This window comes from Chlamydotis macqueenii, chromosome 13 (genome assembly GCF_036417535.1).
Source record: "Chlamydotis macqueenii isolate bChlMac1 chromosome 13, bChlMac1.mat, whole genome shotgun sequence".
Taxonomy (NCBI): domain Eukaryota; kingdom Metazoa; phylum Chordata; class Aves; order Otidiformes; family Otididae; genus Chlamydotis; species Chlamydotis macqueenii.
This window is the reverse complement of record NC_141568.1, coordinates 18345001-18368987: the sequence shown is the minus strand read 5'-3', so window position 1 is coordinate 18368987 and position 23987 is coordinate 18345001.

Below are 23987 nucleotides of genomic sequence, written 5' to 3'. Positions count from 1 at the left end.
TGTCCTGGACTGCTTGCCCTACCAGGGAACAGAGTTTTCCTCTGCGAAGGGCTCAGCCTCATGGCAGCAGAGAGCACTAGCCCAAGCCCCACTTTTCCTGTTCCCTCCCCAACAGGAATCTGCAGAAGCCTTGCCTGCGGTATGTGATGGCTGCGGCATTTCCTCCGCCTCGGCTCCGCTGGGGCAGGGAGGGGAAGTGATAATCCCCTTTGTGCTAGTGTTTAGCACCTAGCTGGCAGCGGGCCCTGTGCGTGCCAGGGGATTAGCGCAGGGGACAGAGCTACACTGCCTGGAAACTTTGCTGTAAGTTAAGTGAAATGTCACTATAAATTAGGAGGAAGCCTGAGATCTCCTGTTGACGTGTTTGGAGAAGGGCTGGCCAGTCCTCAGTGCTGGGACCAGTGCTTCGGGTACGGGCATTTGTCCTGGGTCCTGGTCCAAGGCCCTGAGAACCAGAATTAGTGCTCCAATACCCAGTGCCTCATTGCACGGCCATGGCACCGCCTCGGCTCAGTGCCTGGGGGCAGGCTGTTTGGAGCGGCTAATTTTGGTCCCAACTCAGGCACTGAATGCACCGCCCAGTGTCAGCATCCCCTGGGGTAGCATACTCACCTGTAAATGCATCGGAGAAGGACACTGGACAGTGTTCCCCAGACCTTATTAACGTGGGAAGCAGTTTTCCTTCAGACCTTCTGCAGATAACCAGCGTCTTACCAGGCAACCTGGAACGTACTCTGTCCTCTTGCATTACATGAGTGATTCAGATTTTTGCATAATATATTTAATTTGTAACTTATGTATGCGGTAATTTGGGAGACATTTGAGTAGGACATTTCCTTTTCTTGTTACTGCTAGTGCTTGAAATGAGGAAAATTTATGCTTTCTCAAGTGAAGGGGAAGGGTAGCCAAGAGCTCAGGCTGTGGGCGGCGGGGCTGCGGGGGCCAGCAGTATGTTCAACAAAAGTATATATTAATGTGGAACACAAGGGAGGGATTTTTTTACTTTTCTGCACCCGCTTTATTTTTCAACGACAGAAGCTGCCTTTGAAAGACAAGAGGAGGGGTTTTTTTTGAACAGACTCCCTTTTCCCTTCAAAACCCTAATGTTACAGGAAGGTCAGTTTAGCTGGCTGTTTTCCATGCTTCCACAGGGCTGGGGAGGTGGAATGGTCTGAGATGAGTTTTGCTCCCGCTCTCCTCACCTCCATTGTTTTAGGGCAGTTTTTAATATACTATTGTTTGTAATTTCTCTAATATAAAAGTTATTTATTATATTATATATTTTATTTATTATCTTAAGTAAATGAATTAATCTATTAGCTAAAATTATGACCTCATTTTATTTATTATCATATCTATTACAATGTATATTCTTTTGTATTTATAATTTTTATTAATCTTTTTTTCAAAAGGTAACTGTCAAAAAGGAAAAAATACCAAGAAACAAATATCTAGGGCACCCACAGGAGTCATTACTCCATCACTGACCTCATGTTCTTTTTAACAGGCCTTGCTGATTCAAGGGTAGTCTAGGACGGGTAGCCTAGATTTTGCTCCTCATGCCTACACACACACACACTTGCAGACACACACAAGTGCACGCGCGCACACATTCACACACGCGCGTGCACAGAAGCATAATGGTGCCTGATATCCAGAAAGCCCAACAGTGGACCATCACCCACTGCAGCACCGTCCCTGTTGTGCAATGGTAGTTCATAACACCAGTGTACTTTTCGTCTGCCAGTACCAACCCGCATCTCCTTGGGCCCTGCCGTCCTGACAGCCTCTTATCTTCCTCTCTACTTGGTCATCTGCGCTGGCTCGGTGCTTTAACCTCACTTTTCGCCTGCTCCACGTCAGTGGTACTTGCACAACATCTGCTCCAAGATGCCTTGCACGGAAATGCCCTGCAAATCGCCGTGTGGTTTGCAGAATGAATTCCCTAATGACACTCCCATTAATAGTTCTTGCTGCCAAATGCTCTTTGCTTTTACTTTCAGAACTGCCTGCATTCACAACAAGTACCTCCACTTGGAAATTATTCTCGTGAAGTAGTGTGCTCGTGTCACTGCCACAGACAGCAGCTCTGGGCTCGGTGAGAGGGAGAGCCTGCGATGAGTTCACAGAGCTGCTGCAGACGCCGGGATATCCCATCAGCAACGCACCCCTGCCCAAAGGTGAGGCTGCGTGGCAAAGGGGTTACAGCAGAGCTTGCCAGCAGCACTACTGTTTCCTTCCTGTAATCCAGGCACGTTAGGGGTTAAAGTCTTCAGGACAAACTAAGTGCAAATTGATGGTATCAATACAGTTGGATCCAGGAGGAGATCTAACAGGTTTTTAATCTTTGAAGAGCTGCAGCTCTCTGGATGTTATGCAGAGGGGCACATGGGAGGGCACGATGACGCTAGGCAAGACCAGTAGCAATGACCAGCAAAAGCAAATGCCAGACAACAGTTCTCTCTGCAGGATGCTTCTACGGAGAGCCGCTAGTTTCCATACCCTCCTGGATGCCCTGCCTGAGACAATAAATGCACAGCAAAAAAGTCCTGGGAAAAGCAGAACTATTTCTTGTGATAAAGGCTGGCGGCACAGTTTGGGAAGATGAGCTTGTCAGGGATGCTGCTGCACTCAGGCTGAACCTGTGGGAAGTGTGCCTGTTCCTAATAAATGTTGTGTGTATTTATGTGGCAGTCATTGTGCTTTGCAAGGAGGGAGTCGCAGAAATAATTAGTTAAGAGCGTGAGGTTTTTGGCACAGATTCCCTTTCTCAAGTAGCTGTGATGTTCATATATAAGAAAAATTGATTTGGCATCTAGACAGGATTTCAGCACGCTCATGGTTATGGAAATCAGCTATGGGCATGGAGGAAATCTGTATATTGATTCATAAACTGACTTGATGACTTGTTCATGCTTTAATATTTTCATGGGCTTTTACCCAAAATAAAAATGTCAGTAGGTACCACTTGACTGTGCTACAGCACCATCTAAAATGGTGGGAAGAATGCAGAGAAGAAAAGGGATTTCCTATTAGACGGAAGCCTTTATTGCCTGTGCTAATTAATTTTTTCCTTAAAGAAGTTTGTTTTTTTTTTTTGCCCCTTTTTTAGAGCTAGAGAAAAATGGTTTCCTGTGAAAGACCCCCAGTTTCACGGACACTTTTTCTTTTACAAGAGCTCAGGAAAGCCAGTCCTCCTCCTACTCACACAACCGTGTGCCGATACTGCTAGAACTGCCGTGGCATCCGGATGTAATAGTATGAGAATAGCTCTGCTTTGGTGTTGTGTAGTAGGGCAAAAGCCAGCATGACTTGCTGACTCTTTTTTTGTTGGTCAGACTGGTGAGGGGGTGTTTAGTCAGCATCAGCACCAATCCAAGACTGCCTTGGGAAAAACACCTACTATTACACTAACTCCTCCTGAACGTGTTTCTCTGCAGGTTTAAAATCTTAATCTCTGAATAATACCTCTGCCTGCCTCGTGGTTTTCTTTGGAGACCTTCCAGCGCTGACCAGTCTTGACCCTATTTGACTTAAGGTATGCGGGCTCGAAATTGAGGCAGCGCGGCTGCTGGCCATTATTAAAATGAACGGAAACGATGTCATGTATAATTTCATCCGAGATCCAGTGTGATAACAATATGTGACCAAATACTGATCTCATTTGCAACAGTATGCTTCCGTTGTGACTTCAGAAGAAATCAATGGATGTAATGTGAGATGAGTCACAACGCATACACTGTGCCATAGGAGAGCAGAATTTTCTCCATAAATAATGTCTCTTTTGGCAAGACGCAGGATAAAAAAGTCTGAAAATCTATACTATATTGAACTGCACAGTTCAGGAAAGGGGCCGTATCCATAACAGTACACTTTTGAACATGTAGGTTGTTCCTTGTGGACTAAATCTTCCCTTGAGACAGTTGGTTGCTCATTTTCACAACATTTCTGCAAGTCTTTTCCATGATTAGGGTGTAGGTTTAAGAGATCTCTGGGGCCTTGTTTGAAACTACTGTGTTTGGACATGACCTTGCATACTGAAAGCACTCATGGAGAAACCAGGGACAAGTCTCATGATGTCTCAAGGTGGACTGCTAGAAAATATAGAGAAATTTTCATATCCTCAGGAAGAGACAAGGACGTTTTGTCATTTGGTGGTTGGCTTCTTGCTGCTTATTAAATAGTCTGCCAGACTTATGGCTAATGAGTGATTTAAATGTAGTTTGAAGGCAGCTTTTATTTCCTTCAACTGTTATTTTAAGAAATATCCCTTAAAATTAATTGAGTGACAAAGTGTATAATTGATGCTGTCTCTGCAGCGTGCACTGGCCAAAACTGGTGGGTAGCGAGAGCACTGGCATCTTGGTAGGGGCTGCTCTAAACCCTTCAGAGAACCTCTGCTTGCCCTCTCTTTATGCTCTTGGGTATGAGAGGGCATGTTTAGTTTTCTGCTTACTCTATTCCCTTTTGTACTTGTTCATTTGCTAGGTGCATAAAGGAGAGGAGGTCACTTGTGGGATAAAGAGGTATTATGAATTCTAAAGTGTTTGCTTTATTGGGAAAAGCACAGCGAGGAGGAGAGTGCAGGAACATAATGTGTGAATTTTTAATGAATGCTGTGCCAAGTGTTTGTGCGTTCTTTTTTTCTACCTGTAGCAGCTTTATTCATTTGGGAGAGTACTGCGTACAAGACATTCTTTAGTAGTATTCTGGCTGCTGTTTAGTTTTAATAAGTTACATCCTTTATATCAATGTAATGTTCTTTAGACAAGCACTTCCAAGACAGATTAGAAATGAACTTAAGGGGATTAAAAGCTTCTCTTGCTAAAAACAATGTTTCAGATGGGAAATCCACTTATTTATGTCACTTTCAGTGCACTACATTTGTCTTTAATATGTTGCTGCTGCAAAAGAAAGCAGTGCTTTGCCCATGACTGCAGCCTTTCTGCTCTGCTTTACATACACAGCAATGTTTATTTTCCTCAGTACAGTAAGTCGCTTTGGGAGAGATTGATGGCTTCCCATAAAATTGTGAGCAACCATTTTCTTTCTTATTCAGAGAAAACAAAAGATTTAATGGATCTGGTGTTTTAAATAGCATCAGTCTCTTTGTAAAATAGGGAACTGTGTGAATGGAAGGTATGAGCAGAGAGAAGAATCCACTGTGATTTTCCCCTTGCTTCATTGTAGCAGGCTGAAAACATCAACTGGAAGGTTCTTGTTATCTGTGAAATCCTGGACATCTTGGGAGCAGCCTGGTTTAGGTGGTGTTAGCTCAGGCCTGCGCAGCAGACTGAGGGGGAGGCACTAGCTCACAAGCTGTTTCCTCTAACTCGTACCAGGCTGGCTGTTTCTGTATTAAACGCTTGTCCTAGTACATGGTTCAATGGTATGTCAATCCCAGTCGTAGGGCCTCTGGTACCAACCCAGTATCTCACAAACACACTGTACAGAGATCTGCTTTGGTATACCACCACTCTGCAGGTGTAAAAATTGTTGGGCAGGCTGTATGCGAGATCAGATGCTGTCTGTCCGTGTTGCGCTAGGTGTCTACTGCTCCATCAGCAGACATCCAGCCAGCACAGACTTGAGTACTTTGGTCAGCCCGGCAAACCTGCAGCCATAGCCCTCTCCAGAGCCTCGTCACGTTTGTCCTGTTGGATATCTGGTCATGCACAGATGGCTGTGAGCATTAGCAGGATGCCTTTTGGTCTCCGAGGCTCTGGTAGGAGCTTCTCATTAATTACGGAGCAAGTCACACGATATCAACCTGGAAATGGCTGGCTGCCCCCTGATGCTCTCACAATGTGAAATTTCAGTAGGGCAGGATCCACCCCTGTAGAATAAATGAGGAGGATCTCATGGGAATGAACAATGAGGAGGCTGAATATCCTGAGTATTCAGACAATTTTAAGACCGTATTTCAGCCCCGTAAGAGACAATCCAGCACACTAACTTCAGTAGCATCTGTGTTTGGCAATCTGAATGTCCAGCTCATCTCCCGGACAACAAAAATGCAGAGTTTTGGAGTTTACTCCCACAGCTGTTGAATGCAACGAGGTCAGAGAAGGTACGAGGACATGGCTGATCTGCCAAAAGGGTGAAAGAAGGAAGGCCTCCTCTTGAGGCTCCTCGCAAAGCATCTGGGAAGGGAAGGAGACTGGGGAGCCTTTGAGGACAATTTGTTTTTACCTTTTCTCAACCGAGTTAGAAGTGTTTGATTTACAGTGAGGACAGAAGAAATGATCAGAGTGAAATGAAGACTAGAAGAAATATAAGAAGTTAATGTTGTAATTGGAATGAGGCCTTTTAGACTATTTATTGTTGCCATTTGCATGTGAGACTATGAAACTGCAGTGCTTACTCCTTAGGTGCCAGCACCAAGAGCCCAGCTATAGTTTGTGGATCTGTTATTATTCAATTGCATTGCAGATGACTTGGGCAGGGAGAGGTTAAACCCCACAGCACATGAAGTTTGTCTTGGTAACTGTGTCCCTGATGCAGTGCTGGATTTTGTTAGTTTAGGCATATCTCCCTCCATCATTACTTAAAACAATTTCAGGATAATTTCTATTCCATCGTGTTTCATTATGAAGTAAAGTATTATGTATTCAAATGGTTTCCGAAGTAATTTGTTTCCCAGTACCTGGTTAAAACAAGGTCATTTCCCTTAATGCTTTTGGGCCACTGATGCTCTAGGATCCACTGTCCTGTTTCAGTTAGTCTTCAGACATTGTTAGTGCCCCAGAAGCTGATGCTCCGATTGAATTGTAGTGCATCTGATCGAGGAGGGGATACATTTTCAAAGCAATGCTTGAGGACTGAGTTGCATGACTCCACTGGTATTCAGAAGGGCCCTACAGTGAGGCTTTCTGTTAACCTTCTATTCCTAGGGTTGTGTGAGAATAGACTGGTAAGCAGAAATTAAACTACCCTCTTTGTTGTTAATTATTTTATTCTGTTTTGTTTTATGAAACCGGAATTCACTCCTTTCCCCAAACCCACATTTTTTTTTTGCTAGTCATAGCATTTATCAGACTTCTCATACATTGCCCATGATAACAAGAGCTGACTGAAATTTCACCATTGGTTTTAGAGTGGAAAGGGTAGACTCAATTTCTGCACAATCATGATGGGCTTTTGTGTCAGTGTAGCCACTACATGTACTGCAGTCATAACACCTAGGAGTAAAACTTATGTACATGGCTTCATGGCTTATCTGAAAAAGAATAAAACTTATCATTCAAGGAAAAAAAATACATAATTAGAATCAGGGATGGAATTTTACTGGGAAATGTGGTGTAAAAATGCTTCTCATTTTAAATTACGCTTTCAATGGCAAGTGCTTGGCTTTCAGCAACTCCTCTGAAACTCTTTTAATTGAAGTTCCATGAAAATCTGGGGAGTTCAGCTCAAGTTCACCTCCCAAACCCATCCTGGTTTCATTAAAGATCTGATCTTTCTTTATTTGCCAATAAAATATATATATATGTGTGTGTGTGTGTGTATAAATCAGTATCTGCTATACAACTGTTTTTTTTTTTTTTTAAAGGAACAGTCCCCCTTTTCTTTATAAAGGACGAACTCTGCTCTGTATATGTAATGAGAGATAGAAGGAGCAATCCGTGGGAGATCCTTCCTACTCCACCCCAGGATGGGATTTGGGGTGCAGGATACACTTTCTTATTGCTTCCCTGAGCTGACTTGTGCTCGGCATCAGTTGTGGCAATCTGATGATCATCTCTTTGTTGCCTGGTTAAGAACAGCCTAGGCTCAGGCCAGTTTCCTTAGCGCTTGTGTTACTGTGGTGGAAATAGTGATCCGCGTGAGCTGAGGGTTGAGCTTGCCTTGATCAAGCTTAGGGTATTTCCATGTTGTTTGCACGTCACTATTTTCTGTTTCTGTCTCTGAGACCCAGTAAAGGTCTTGATTATTTGGAAAGGAAGGGTCTTGTTCAGGGCTTATATCTGGATGATGATTTGATGATTTTTTTTTTTTCTTTTAACCCTTCAGTTTTGTCCTATTTCCAGCTGCAGTGGCCAGACATGCCTGTAACAGCACCAAGGGGCTGAGGCTATTTATACTCTCTGCTGAACCAGTAAAATAATAAGACGTCTTCAAAAATTGTATCTATGTATCAGAGGTTTTCAACTCGGCTAGAGGGTCCTCTCTCAAAGCAGTGAATTTGGAGACATTCATTTTGCCCCCTTCTCAGCAGAAACCAGGGTTCCCATTTCCTTCAAAATAAGCTCTGTTGTGTAGGTTCCCATGGGACCAAGAGGAAGGATTCCTGGGAATTGCTGGTGTTCCCATTGTTATTTTGTGCAAGACTCCTGATGAAAATATGTTGAAAATGGTGTGAATCCTGAGTTCCCCAAGGCGGAGAATTGTGACATTCTCGAGTCCTGTATCGGTCCACTGTGTAGCAGCATGCCAGTGACTCTACATACAGCTCTTCTATTAGTTATTGTTTGGGTACCCAGTTTTCAATTTCGTCCCACTCCGCAGTAGTAGTTGATGCCAGGTTCTTTTATTTTATTCTGTTGCAAGTGCTACCTGTCCCACAATGCTCCTCGTGAGCCCTGCACATCGCTATCTGCAGTTTTAGTGAATCAGATCTCAGTGTTTCTGATCAGGGTCCAGCTGGAACTACACATCTTTGTTTCATGTATTTAATATACTCAAAATGCACTAAATGACAGTTTATAATATCATTATCAACAGTTAAAGACATTATAACTTCAAGAAATGAAAAGAAAGTGCAGCCATATGTCGAAATGCTTTATTTTGTGCACTTTTAACCCTCAGAATAGTTCAGCTGCAAAAATGGGGACAGCACAGAGAGGCAGGGAGAAAATCGTATGTCTGCAAAATCATTTTTCAGCTTTCCCTGCACTGCTGTCATGAAAGAGCACTGCACTATTTGGATGGTAAATAACAACCGAGGACTAATTTATTTTTCTTCATAAAATTATTTCTTGAATTGGATTCAAATGTGTTCCTTATTACACGGTTTGATAATTCAGTGATGCTTTCCCCCCATAACATATGAGCTGATTTAAACCTTCACTCCAAACAGCCTCGGGCTTATTAAGAACAGTGTGGACTGAGTATGGATTAGGTTTAAAAGTAATAAAAAAGTAGACCTGTTGGTTAGGTGAAAAATTCACTATCAGATTCCTGAGTGCAGCTTTCTTTTCATGTGCAAACTGCATTAAATGAGGCATTTAATTCAACAAATCCATAGTTCTGATCCACCAGAAATAGAGACTGGGTTAGTTCAATTTGTAACAAACGATCTCCATATGATCAAAGTCCTGCGAGCTGATTCCAACATACTGCTTAAATTAGTCTAACACCGAAGTGTTTGGCTCTGGGACAATATTTGGAATGTCTTACCAGAAGAAAAATTCCTCCGCACACATGGTTCCAATATCTGGGAATGCCAGCCTTGCTTTTTAATGGGCTGACAGGGAGCCTCCGTGCTAACTTTCTGACTCCAAAAAGTTCTTGTGCTGTCACCCGCAAACCAGCTTGGATAATTTTTCCTTGGCTTCCTTATTAAAGCCTGAATGAAGGGATTGTGTGGCTTTCTTAATGTCACTTGGTGTGCTTGCCATAAATTCAAGCACTCATGATGAAAGCTCCACTTATATTTCGCTGGGAAATGGAATCAAGGAGAATGCACCCTCGTTCACAATAAATAACTGAAGTTGAGTTATTAAGTGTATTTCATACACCGGTGCCTTATTACATCAGCAGTTTAGATAATGGCTTCTTAAAAATACTCCTCGGCTGAAGTCTATGAAGAGCGGGTTGCACATAGGCGTCCCTATGCATGAAAGCCTAAACAGCCGGCTAGAGCAATAACTTAGGACTGTATTAACAAATATCAAATATTTACATTTTTACATGCTGCTGTCTGTTTAGATTAAGCAACCATAGCAATAACAGCAGTCAGCGGCGAGGGCCATATTTGCTCGAGCCCTGCCAGGGAATTCTCAGCTGGGATTGTTTGTTTGCTTTGTGCAATGAAGACTCGAGCTGTTTACATTGTAGCTCCAGTTTTAGAGAGTGCTAATTACGCTCCACTGCTGAACCCGTCTATTTCTCAGAATCTGCTGTCCTGGAAAAATACTTTACATCAGTCTTGGGGAAAGCAATCTGACTCGCGGCAGGCAACAAAGTGCCCCAGTGCTTTATAACTGTTTTTTTTTTGTAATGTGGTAAGTAGCTCTGAATGGAAGTCCATGCCTTTAACTCCGCTTGCTTTTTTTTTTTTTTTTTTTTTTAAGGAATGGACAACATTTTCAAAGTCCTTGGCTGAATTTCCTCTTGCGATTTTACTGCTTTTTAGGGAACTTCTTAATGAGAAGTTGGCTGTAGGGGTGCGTAGTATCTGCCTGTCTATTTACATACATTAAACATGTGTATCGGTCTTTATGTTTTTCCCCCATCATTATATGTGCAGTGGGATGTAATAAATTGACACTCACCCAGGGACAGACAGAGTTGACAGTGAGTAAATGCCCTCATTAGCATGTTATTGTTGTAACTTTGCAGTTCCTTCCTGATTAGTTAAAATATATGTTGTATGGCTATGAGATTATTTTTAAATCTGTGCTAAGCATTGCTCGATGCTTTAGAACAGCCAGAATGGGAGAAGAAGGCAAAACGAAGGATGAAAGGTTGGCACTCAGAAATTCAGCAAAACCACTGTTTTCATGGTAACTATTCTGAACAGGTGGCTAAGTAAGCCAATTAAACAGACTTTAAGAACAAATTATGATAGTAATCCATTGTCTGGGATCATTGAAATGCACTGTGTGGAATCTGTTCCCCAGAGCCGACTGAATAATGAAAATCTATTTTGGTATAATTTTACTGTTTTCCTATCTTCATTAGATGTTCAAAGGAACTTGCTCTTTTTTTTTTCCTTAGGGGTGGATGGAGGGGAAAGGAGAGAGAGCTTTTTCCAGAATTTTTGAAAAAGAGTGTATTCTGATTTAAAAAAAAAAAAATAGCATGTAAGAACATATTTTCCTTCAAACAAAACAAGAGTTTGCTAATGAAAATTTTAAACTATTTTAGAAAAAGAATGTTTTAATTATAAGTTGAAAACCTTCAGTAACTTCATAGACATGAATGAATAAAAGCTCAAAGTTATTCCGTCAGTAATATGTTGATCAAAAAAGTTCCTGGCAAAGGCCAGTAAAGAAAGTGTAAAATACGAGAGGACCCAGTTATAGGCCTTTTAGCTTCAGAGGGCTCCCGAGATGTAGGGACAACTTTTGGGCTGTAACTAGTAGTCTCCAATACAGACCGTCTCCTCTGCATCGTCTTGCTCAATGATATGCTGGCATTGGTTAAAAAACACACTGAAGACTGACAAACATTGCTATATATATATATTAAGGGAAGGGCAGTAGTAAATTTCTGCTTTTTGTTTCTTTTTCTTTTTAGATCTGGGACAGAAAAAGGTCCTCCGGAATGATTTCAGGCCATTGTATAGCAACAGCTCCGAGTTGCCACGTAGGACTGCGTTTGAACCGCTGACCTAGGAACAAAATAAATTATGTGTAGGCTGAGGTATGGAGATGGTGAGTGACAGAAGAATAGCGCTCAGAAATGGTTTTCAAGAGATTCTGTATTCATTTAAATAATGTAACTGTTTAGCCAATTTATTAATTTGACAAGTTCCTTTTTAACCATCCTAATTCACTGTTTAGCCTAAGATGGCCTTCATTAGTTTATTAGATAGTCATCGAAAGAGATTTTAGCATAAATACAGTTCCAGAGAGGATTACTGCCCAGGGAATCTATTCTTTTAACCTACTTCTTTGGCTGTCGAGTATTTGTTGAAATGGACTCATATTTACTTTGTCTCTTAATGAAGTCTAGAAAAGCTTTTCTGCAGAGGGAATATTGTTTTGTGAAAATTAGCTTACTTAAATAGTTTTCAAAGCAGACTGAGAACAAAGGTTTCAAAGCTACAGCTCCAGCCTAATATTTACTTTTTATACTGTACGGTAGTTTAGACTTGCCAGGAAAAGTGCACTTGCTTTTTTGTTTTGTTTTGTTTAAATTTCTGTGCTTCTAGTTGTGAGACATATATGTCATTTCTAGGGTATGGAACTAATTGAGGAATATGTCCTGCCCTTGTTGAGGTGAACAGGGCAGATAAATAAAAACTCCATTGGACATAAATCTCCTCCACTAACATCAAAGAAACAGGATCCTGCTAAGTGTATTTGTATAATGCAGTAATTTATGCAAAAAGCAGCTTTTGTCAGCAATGCAACAAAGCAGCTTTGATAAATGTCCCCTAATTTATTGTCATGTATCTCAAATCAAAGTAAAACATTTACAGCCTGCATACTGAAGGAACCCAGGCCCAGGGTACTTAAAGGGTTTCTCTCCCTTTCCATCTCCCCTCCTTTTTTTTTTTTTTAAAGTACAAAAAGCTAAGTTGGGCAAAAGGTTAAAAAGGATCTGTTTTGAATGCTAAGTACTTTATACAAATTATGGGAAAAAATGATAATGAAGCTCCTTAAAAAATGACAGAAAAGCCTGTACAAATTCAGATTTAAAAAATCTGTTTAGCTTTTCTCTTATGGGTGGTGTTTGTCGAATCATAATGTGGACGCTAATTGTGTTTTACAGGGACAATTCCAGTTTCTCACGTTTTGAAGGAATAAAATGATGACCGTAGATGGTGGCTGTTTGGAGTCAGTGTTTCTGTTCCCGTCTTGCCTATGGATTCTGCTGAGCAGCTGTCTTTCACATTTTAGAAATCCCACCAACTGTGAGTTGCTGGGGGAACTTTTATTACTGATTTCAGGTAGGAAAATCACACCCTAGAAGAGAAGGCCAATAGTGCCACAAGCTCTATCCCCACCAAAGGGCTGGTGGTACTTTTGTGACGCAGAAACGTGGCCTTGACGCAGAAACATGCTTGGCCTTGCATGATCTTGCATTGCATGAAAATTGTACAAAGGACCATTTCATAGTTAAAGGGTATCACTAATGGGTATGGCTGATAAGGCGCAGTCTGAAATGGGCTTGACACGATGTCTGTTGGTGGCATCAGCAGTGAGTCCTGGCGCAGGCAAGCATGTGGGTGCTGCCAAGTCTGCGGCCAGTGGTTCAGCCCTGTTCCCCATCAGGAGGTCCCTTCCAGGAGCACTTCTTCAGCTGGATGCTCTGTCTCCAACTGAGCGCTGAGGTTTGCAGGGCTCTGTGCTGAGATTAGAAGAGAAAAACCAGCTACAGAGGTGCTCCTCACACCCGCAGAGCTGCTGCTGAGGTTGCAGGGGCTAGACCAGGGAAAGCCTGAAGTCAGCTTGCTGGAGGGAGACCATCTAATACCTGTTAATCAGATGATAAATTAAAACTACATGGACTTTTCAGTCACCCACAATGTCTTTCAGTTAAAAAGACCAAAAGTGATACGACTCCTCCTCAAGCCCCTTTGATTTTTAGGGGGAGCGATAAATTAAGTTCTGTTTCAGCAGAGATCTAGCACGGCTCCACATGCGAGTTTACTTCAGAAGTAGACAGCATTTCTGTGTTTTTTACTTAGAAATTTCTGTTTATAATAAACCAAACACACAGCTTCAGGAGTATAATATCCTTTGAATGGAGTTGTTTCAAAGTGTTTTACAACCCATCTGGTAGACTGACTCTAACTATTAGGCATGTTCTTGGAGAAAATGCCTTATTCACACAGATAGTAGTATGGTTCTGGTATTGCAAACCAGAAGAATGAAACTTTGCAAAGCCAGGACTGCTGCACCATAAAACAGAGACATGGAGTTCACTGAGAAAGTGAAAAGGAGCAGTTGTTAAAAAAAAAAAAAAAAAAGTTTTATTTTCTTTGTATAAAAGTTCTGCCTGCTGGGAATGAGTCTGCTTCTCCCAGCACCAGCTCGCCTCTTGAAAGAGCATGTGTCATCTGTGCAGCAGTTCACTGTAATTTCTTAGGCATGGCTGTCCTCATGCAACGCAAAGAGCTGGCTACGTGAGCATCACTGGCATTACACACACGAGTTTAAAACATATCAGCTCCTAATGCTCCAAGGGGCTTGTCACAAATTGAAATTTTATCCCCAGGTGTTGAACCTGGGCTGCCAGACCTCAAAGGGCACAGGCGGCATCAGCCACTGCAGCCAATGTGGGGAGAGGGAGGTGAGACCTGCTGGGGTCCTGTATACACGGCTGGTGGGGATGGCTGAAGCAGGTCAAGGCAAATGTTACAGTTCACACACCACAGGTGACTTTCCTAACCTCAGCTTCATCCCTCAGCTCCTCTGACAGCAGCAGGAAACAGAAACGTAAGTAGGATGGGTGAACATAAAGTGTGAGATGAGAAATGTCCCCATGAGAGAGCCGAGAGGTATGGTGTGACCCAGCACCCGATTTATCAGCATCTGGCAATTTAGCTGATCGCCTCACACGTCTCATCATCCTTGATGTAATGTAAGGTTGCTCAGCTAGTGCTCTGCACATGCACACCCATCAGTGAGCTCTCCAAAGCAGATCTGATGGGGCTGTTTGGTTATAAAATCTGACCAGGATTCACGTAGACTAGGGAGGTCAAAGGAAAGCCCTTAAAATGAAAATTACATTAGAGCTGGAGAAAATGCTTACTTGAAAAAGAGACATGGTCAGCAGAGCTCTTCAGCAGGCATTTCACATTAAAAATACAGTCTCCTATAGATACTGGTGGATGACTGCTCAGGTGCTGGTGTACTCCCCTGATGTGGAATCGAGTGGTGGCCAGTGCTTGGAGTTCTGCAGTAAAAGGGACTTACACCTTCTTGCCAATGTAGGCTGCCTCTTGCTTTCAGTAGATGCCTTTTCTTTTGCTTGCTAGAGCAATAAACTGTTTCCATTTCTGAGCAAAGCAGCTGATCACGGCACTTCTTTGTCACTCCACGAAGAGCCCCCAGCCACGGCCATGTCCTGCCCCAAGGGCTGGAGACCTATTGGTGTGTGCTGCTTGTGCTTCATCTCCATGAGGGGGTGATGCTGATGTGCCATCAGAAGCTTTTCTAGTTTGAATTCTGAATGATAAAAAGGGTCAAACACTGAGATCTCAGGAAAGGAGAAGTCTTCCTTTAGTACAACATTTCCTTAACTTTTTGACTAAGTGAAGTCATGAAACCTTCCACTCTTCTGTGTTTCCTTTTCACAGCGATAAAAGCTTTCCAGACCCAGTTAGCAACCACTCACCTCCTCTTTCTTCTTCGTACACTAAGAAAAATGCAAATTACAATTTTGCTTTCTCCATTACTTATTAACATTTCAGGGAGGCAGGTGTGTTTTGCTCAGTTAAATTAACAGCAAATCTAGAAATACAAATCTATATATGAATCAGCTAAGCTGCAGGCTCTCTGTTCAGAAGGAGAAACCTACCCAAGGTACCATTCGGCAGTGGTGCGGGTTGTAGGGACACCTGGGTGAGAGGAGGGACAGCAAGGCTCCTTCCATCCGTGGCCACGCAGCCTGGCCAGAGCCACTTAAAATACTGTTAGCGCTTTGTATTGACTGGAGCTTGCGATGAAATTTTATCCCAATACTTTTAAAGCAGAGACAGCTGTGAGTAGCTGTTAAATAGACACAAACAAGAGCTCAGTCCAAAACATGCATGTTCAACATAGTGCTTTATATATAAGTTGTGCTATGAGACCACAAAAATGAAGAAACCAAAACATATTAATTATTTGAAATAGAAACGCCCTCTTTTTAAAGGCAGGCACCTTTTTTAGATGTCTTATTTAAGTGTCACATTGATTTTTTAAACCTCTGAAGCCCCTTTATCTCAGCGCACTTATTTTATGAGAGTTACATTTTGACACATGGTTTTGGTTTATTATGTAATGCTTCAATAAGTAAATGCAAATTACCAATAATGATCTTTTTAATTTAAAACATAACTTGACCAAAATCAAACTTTTCAAGCAAATAAATGGAAAGAGATTTTTTTTTTAAAGTTTGACTTATTTCACAAATTAGTTTCAATATCTGACACACACACACTTCAAATAAGTTTGCATTTAATGTGAGTAGGACAAATAAAAAAAACCCCAAATCAACAACCCCCACCCCCCAATCTCGGAATGTGTCATTAAAACCACATGGATTTTAAATTCTTGTTCTTATATAGAAAATTGCATTAACAGATTTTGACCTCCAGACTAAGCCAAGCTACATGTGTTAAAGGCCCAGCATCTCCACGCTGATCTGTAGGACTGTTCCTGCATGCTGACTAAAGAAACTCAGCCTACTGATGTCATAGCATCCTGCATGTGTCTCATATTAACGGTATTTTCCTAATAGTAATAGCATTAAAAGCCTGCCTACTTTGCTATTGAGTTACTCTATTTAGGATAATTTGCCCAGAAAGACTATCCTTGAGCATGTGAACAAGCATATCATTTTATAACACTTATCTTAAAATTTCGAAATCAAAGCAAGCTGACAGTTTGATTCCAGAACTGGTATTTTTCCATTTAAAAAAAAAAATCTGTTGTATTTCTTGAATAATTTATTATCTGGATTTTTGTTGTATTTTCCACATGGAATTGATGAAGAAAAAGATACTTCTTTTTTTCTAAAGAAAGTTTGGAACAGCGAAAATTCACACATGGAAAACAAATGAGCATTGGGAAACATTCCTCGTAGCTAATGGTTACTTGGTATGTCGCCAGAATTCATACAGATCCTTAAAATCAAGTAAATTATGCCCGCAGTGATAGCTCCCTTTCGCCGGAGTCCCACAACAACCACCAAATGGTGGCGCGAAACTGAACTGCCAAATTTCATTTTTCACCTCCTGATTCCTTTCAATTAAGTAGATTCGTTTGCCACAGAAGGGCCTATGCATATTTTATAGTATGGAAAGTAGGATTCAGCTAAGCCCCTCTCTGAGGTGCCCTCACAACGTCACAGCTGCAGGCTGCGAGTGTCCGGGCGTGTGCGAGTGTCCGGGCGTGTGCGAGTGTCCGGGCGTGTGCGAGTGTCCGGGCACGTGTGCGTGGCCTCTCCTCACTCCCGGCCGTGCTCGCACATGCGTGGCCCGGTCCTACGCGTGCACCGGTACCGGGGGAGCCAGGCAGGAGGTGCTGAAGGTAGGGTTTATTCGTATCGTTTTGCTGAGTCAAAAAATAAATAAATGACAGAGGTGAAAGCAATCAGGCACTCGCATCTTCCTTAAACAGACCACTAAAGGAAATTGGAGAGAATGTGAGCTTTCAAAGGAACATTTAAAAAAAAGCGTTACTCTCCTGTTCTGTTGATAAGAGATCACACACTTTAAATACCTTATTGAACTCACAGGTTAAGAAACCTGCCACTCATCACGCAACAGATTAAGTAACTGGTGAATTATGTGCTAGAAAAATTAGGATGGATTACACAAATATCTGTTAAGGCTATGATAAATATTTATAAACAGTCTTCCTTGCAGAACATGTCTCTGTCAGTCATTTAACTGCAATGAAAAACCTGGAACAATGGAACTAATGACTACATTGTTCCAAAGTTAAGTAGTATATCTAATAAGGAAAATAATCAAATGAGCCAAATTCTTTATGAACACAACAGTGAGGCAATTAAAATAAATGTGATTTTCCAGATCAAAACTTCTGGCTGTTAATTGCTATATGGCACCTATCCTAGTCATATGAGTTTCCCTTGCAGCTGTTTTTATTTCATGATACATTTTGAAATCCCAGGAGCCTAGCCCTGGGATCTGCCGTACAGACAGTTAGCCTGAAAACCAGGATACTTATCAAGTGTTTACAATCTGGGTAGATGAACTCTCAAGACAGGCCTTTGAGAACAAGCGCTTTCTTGCCATTTGCATTTTGTTTGCAATGTGTTTCCAATGAAGATAATTTATTGATGCATACTTCTTACGCTGGAGCGTGCGGGTTTGCTGCCATATGTGGGCGAGCTCAGGAAGATGAGGCATGGGGAGCAAGGAGGTGTCCCCTGCCTCCCCGGCGCTTAGGGTCAAGGTCACTGCTGCGTGCGCTGAGCTAACGGGCAACATGCTATGGGGGCTGTGATGCCAGTAATACAAATACAATGTAGCATTTCTCTTATCTTCCGGGGCCTCTAATGCTCTGCATCTGACAGCTTCTTTTGGCTTTTATTTTTTTGCAATTTCTGCCATTTGCGGGTGTCTGAGTTCAGGAGCGGTTGAGCAGGAGGGCTGCAGCCTCTGCAGGGTCAGCGAGCTTATTTAACCCACAACACATCACCCTCTGAGCTAAAAGTGCACGCTGGAAACCTGGCATATTCCAGCCAGTTTATTTGAAGCTGTACTGTAGTATCTGAGGGTTATTAATGAGATTAAAGAGCTCGGTTACAGGGAATGACAAATGTAGTTTGTCCAACATTAAGCAGATATTGGCATCCTTAGGTGCAACTCAGGAGTCAGTGATCTCAGCTATCGAGCAAGCTAAAGCCATAAGCAATATGATATTGATTAGACAATGGGTATTGTATTTACCCACATAGTTTTATTGGGTGAGGCTTAGTGCAATGTGTTTTTATTTGGGAAACTTAAGGAAGATCATTAAAAATGTTGTAAGGAGAGCCTAGCAGCCTTCCTGCTTTTCTTTTTAAAGGCTACAGATGTCTTGTCTTCTTTCTTTAAAACTGCGTGTGCTCCCTCCCCACCTTCCAAAAGATCAAGGGTAATAATAAAAACAATAATAATACAGTATCCTGGAATTTTTCTACATGCCTCGAGAGAACTTTAATTTTTTCCAGAAACTGTTTTCTGACAACAGCCGCCTCTTCTACTTTTCCTTGTACCCTGCCTGGATTGCCAGCGCTGCTGTGGCGAAGTTAAAATTGTGTCTTTGAACGTGGGGCCTTTTCTGTAGAAAACACTTCTCTTGCGACCCAAAACCATGTGGAGTTCAGCTATCCTTCCAGGCAGTTTTCTCCTCTGTACAATTCCTGCTTTCCCCTTGCCGTTGCCAGGTGGTACCGATGCCAGTGTTCACTTTTGCTTTTGCAGATAATATGAGATGGTTAAAAACATGAGCTTTAGCTCAAGTTAGTCTCACTTAAACCTGTGGTCCTGGGAGGTGCCAGCTTCTCCCGTGTGGGCCAGAGTGATAACTGTGTGAATTTTAGGCCATGTCTCTCAATGAAGGTTTGTCTTGCAGCACGCCCAAACTGGCTGCACAGCACCCAGTGCTTTCCCACCTTCGGGGGTTGTGGCTGTGTCAGGCTCCTAGGGAGCCTTAAAAACCAGACTAACACACCTCTGTGGTGAAGGCCAATGCGATGCTTCAGTTATTATTCTTTACGTCTTTCTGACTTCTGGATCCCAACTGGAAGACCTCACCCGTTGCCAAAGCCATGACACTCCCAGAGGAGGGGAGGCAGGGGAAAGCCAGCTAGGCACTGGCCAGCAGCGTGCTGAGGGGAGAATGGATGTGAACCAGGGGGGGAAGCTGCTCAGGTGATGAACGGGTGAACAAAGAAAACATATCTAGGGTTGGATAACACCCCTTGAAGAAGGAAAGCCATGACACAGAAGCAGGAGTAGAAAATAAAGAGTGTTAGGGAGAAACTTTTCCCACTGCAGCTGCCGTCTGAAGCCATGAAGCCAGGGATGCTCACCAAGGGCCAGGGCTGCACAGGGCTGAGGTGCAGCTGGACAGCACACTTGCCATCAGCCCTCCTGGCTGGCTTTTCCAGTTGAGTTACTGTTTGCTTAAGGGCACCAGCAGCTTCTTTTGTCACAGCCATGGCCATGAAACCTGCAGCGCCAGGCATTCACCTTTCAGGAAAGGGGAAGCCTCACCAGTGAGGAGAGAAATGTAAAGATTTTCCAAGATAACTTTTAAATGGTTTTATATTGAACAGTACTCGTAAACCAGTAAGTCCCAAATTTATCCAGACAGTAGGAGCTGTAACTTAGGTAATGCTTCGTACTTTGCACTTCCATAATATACACATATACCAGTCCCTCGTACTGCAAATTGTGAGACAGTGTCCAGGCAGCAACCAAGACCTCCCCTCTGCTCGGCCCCTGCGTGCCGAAGGTGGGCTGTGCAGCGAGTGGAGGCGCCGGGAAGCTCTGCAGGCTGCATGAAGCCCAGCCTGTTGCGCATGATGAAGAGGATGTCTTCTTGATTCCTCACATCCACAAACATCTCAACTGATCAGTTCAAAGCATCCCTGCAGAGTATGTCCTATTTTGCTCTTTCTCCCATCAGTTGCATTCCTCCTTTCTGAGGGTTTTTTTTTGTCTTTTTCTATTTTAAATCCCACAGGACTATCATGTTTGCCAGCCCCAACATCATGTTTCTCTCTTTCATGAGAAGCCTGACTCATAACATCTTTCAATTTGGACTCTCTTTTTTTTTACTGTGGGACTTTGGCCCAAACAACACAACACACAAGGCATCGCCCAGTCTCAACGCACAGCAAGATGTCTGCCCAGCATGGGGGTGAAATGAGACTCATATTTTCACCACCTTCTTTGCCCCTGGGAAGTTTACCATACTGAGATAATTGTATTTGCATTTAGGTGCAATATCTTTGCATTTTTCTCCTTCCGTGGGTGGTGGCTGCTCTCTAACTCTCCAGCCTTCTGCCCACGGGGCTTTAAATTCTTTTGCTCCAGCCTGGTCCATCTCCGATGCACCAGTGCTGCTGCCAGCTCGGTTCCCATTTGTAAGGCAGCTTCTCGCAGCCACTGTTGCTGCCTCCACGCTCAAACCTGACGCTTTCCAGCTCCTGCAAGGAGAGGCACAAGGCAGGACGTGCGGAGTGCCTGGAGGAGTGGGTGAACGGCTTCTGGACCCGCACTCGGAGCAGCTTCTCCATCTGCGCCACATCACGGGAATACAAAATGGCACCGACTCCTACTTTTCCTCATTAGATGTGGGCAAACTTGGCTGGAGCACAAGTGCAAAAGCTCATCTTTCTTCAGCTGCTTGTAATTCATGCTTGAGCAAGAGCATTATTTGGGGCTTAAGTCAGACTCTTCTAAGTAGGTCACAATTCTTCTTCTAGACACAAATTCCTGCCTCTGACTTCTCAGAAACATGGATTCTCAATCTCTCCTGATTTGTGTAGCACCTCAGGTCCCCTCTTATCAGCTTTATGAGCTCATCAAATGAGTCCACAAAACAAACAGTTACGAAGTTGCTGCCTGCATAGGGTTCAGACTTGGAAAAGTTCCTCTGCCTTGGGTGGCAGCCATTTCTCTGTCTGATTTGCATGGCTTATTTTCCCTATTTTAATGATGCTCCACTGTTAGCCCTGTGGCCAGGTAGAAGGATGTATCCTGCATCTTGTATGGTCATTGCATCAACAGGCTGCAGAGATGGCCAGGGAACTCCAGTCCGTATGGGGCTTGTTGTCTGAAACAGATGCAGTACAGTCCATGCTATAAAATAAAATTAATTTTAGGGGTAGAGAGATCGATTCCTCTTCACTGAACTGGCGGGATAGGCTTTATGATATTGCTGCAGGATAGTTCTGATAGTCTACACCAGCTCACCATCCTGTTGTTGAAAATTATAGTGATTTGCTTGGTTCAAGCCTAAAGAAAGAAAGAGAGAGGAGAAAAGGAGAGAAAGAAAGAAAGAAAGAAGTTTTAGCCCCCTCAATGAAGGTGCGAGTCTGACCTTTAAAAATACTGGTGGGAAGTATGAATGACCAAACACTGTGTCTCTTGCTAGAGGTGAAGACTTGCAGGTAAATATGTTTTTCAGTGAAGCTGTCTGGCTAGAGGAGACTCTCTGTAGGGGTGCATAGCTCTCAGTAGAAGACAGATGTTTGGACATTTATCTGCATCACAGTCCCAGATGTTTTTTTATTCCTCACTTGCCACTTCGGTGCGCAGTGGAGCTGGAGCTGGATCACAGCTTGTTTCTGTGGTCACCTTTGTGTCACCGAAATGAGTTGAAGTGTTATTTTACAATGGAATACAGGATGCCCGCAGGCTTTTATGTTTTATTTTTGTTTCTGTGAAGTTATTTTTCACTTCCTCTTCTCAAAAGAAACAAAATCTTAAATGTCTAATTGAATGGACTGTTGGAAAAGCCAGATAGGAAGGTTGAGCACATGAGCTCCTGCGAAGCAAATGCCTTTGTTTCCAAACAGTCTAGTGATAGCAAATATTTATTGACATTTTCCTTCCGCAGGGGCGTTAACAATTATAATTTGCTAGTATGTACATCATGACTACTTTCAGATTTTGAACAGAACATCTGTTGGTCAAAGATGAAAAAAAAAAACCTTGAAAAAAAAAATATTTTTCCAGGGTTATGAATCTAACAGCATCACAAATTATCGCTAGGAAAACATTTCAAAAGCCTGAACTTGCACTTATGGAAAAAGGAACACAGATAGAGGAAACAGATAAATATGCGTTGTGTTAGTAGGCTTTGTTTTCTGAAATGATATATTGTTCCGGAGAAGTGGTTAACAAACAAATTATTGTCTGTGTTCAATACAGCCAGATCTTTGGTTCCACCGAACAGATGTTGAGGTGAAGCAGATTAAAGCTTAATTCACAATAGGGCTGTACCACAGGAAAGGTGCCCTAAGTTTATCTATTGTTAAATAATATAATTTATCGTCTTAGAGGGCTATGGAGCAATTTCTGTTCCTTTTCTACTTTTTGAACAAAGATTTATAACATAGATAATCCCCAATTTTAGATATTTGCTGCAGGTTATATTTGAAAGAATTTCCCAAAAGACTGATAACCCTTTTTTTTTCCTTTAACCACAGTCAAACCAGTGAACTAATATGATGCCTGCTTCAAATAAATGTATTTGCTGCCTCTGTGCATGATAAGTTTTCATTTAGTCTATGATCAGCTGACAGTATGCAAGTTTGCAGATACCAGTAATTGAATACAGATAACCTTGGTTGTTGACCTATGCAGAGCCATGACTGTCTAGTTTCCATTGTTTCTGTTTTTGCTAGTTGACACAAAACTGATGTGGGCTGAATTTATATATTAGCCATCCATTATAGTGGGAATTGCTTATCGTTATGGATGGATATTGCAAGAAGTTTCTATTTATTTAACCTAATAAGATGGCAAAAATGAACCTGATTGGGCCAATTCAGGATCGGATTTAACCCTTAGCAGCCTGGTTGGTTTCTGCACAGATAGCAGGGCATGAAAAGGATGTTTGCCTTATTTCTGTTTTTTACAAATTTATTTTCTTTTTGGTTGGAGACATTATTTTTTTTCTAGCAAAGAATGCCATGAAATATTGAGAAACTGTTTAAAGTAAAGGGTTGCAAAGGAGCCAAGCAGTGCTGGGTATCCAAATCCTCGTGGTCTCTGATAGCAGTAGACAACTAATTCTCTTAGACTTCATTGAGAGTCCAGTCTGAAAGGACTGCAAGATGGAGTTTGCCAAGAGATGAAGAGGACAGTGGCAGCATAGTCCCTATGAGAACCGCCTGCTACACACAGCGTGGGCTTCAGATCACAAACCAGAAGCTCCTCTTCTGCAGGTTGCAGCTGTCTCGAACCTCGTCTATGTTAGAGCCAGGATGAGACTCCTTTGGTTGTTCGCGATGGTTGTGACTAGCTCGGTTTTAATTTTACCCTGGCTGCGATTAGCTGTGTGAGGAGTTTCCAGTTACCTAGGAGCTTATTAAGGTCTAGAGTGAAAATCTGGGTTTACCAATACAATGCGAATATTGTAACAGAAGGTACACTACTGCAGCCTAGGAATGACTGACCCATTGGCTGCGGAAGGGCAGCAACAAAACAAGAGAGCCATCTATTTTTTTTAGCTGTTAAAATGATGATCACACTCTGGCCCCACTGACAGTGATGGCAAAACTTCAAGGCAACTAATTGCCTGGTGTCGGTGGCATTGTGGGCAGCTTTTCCCCACCTCAGAGGAACAGAAGAAATCCTGCCTGAAGTCCCAATGGAGGGGCCACTGGACTTTTAGGAAAAAGTGTCCTTTAAGTGC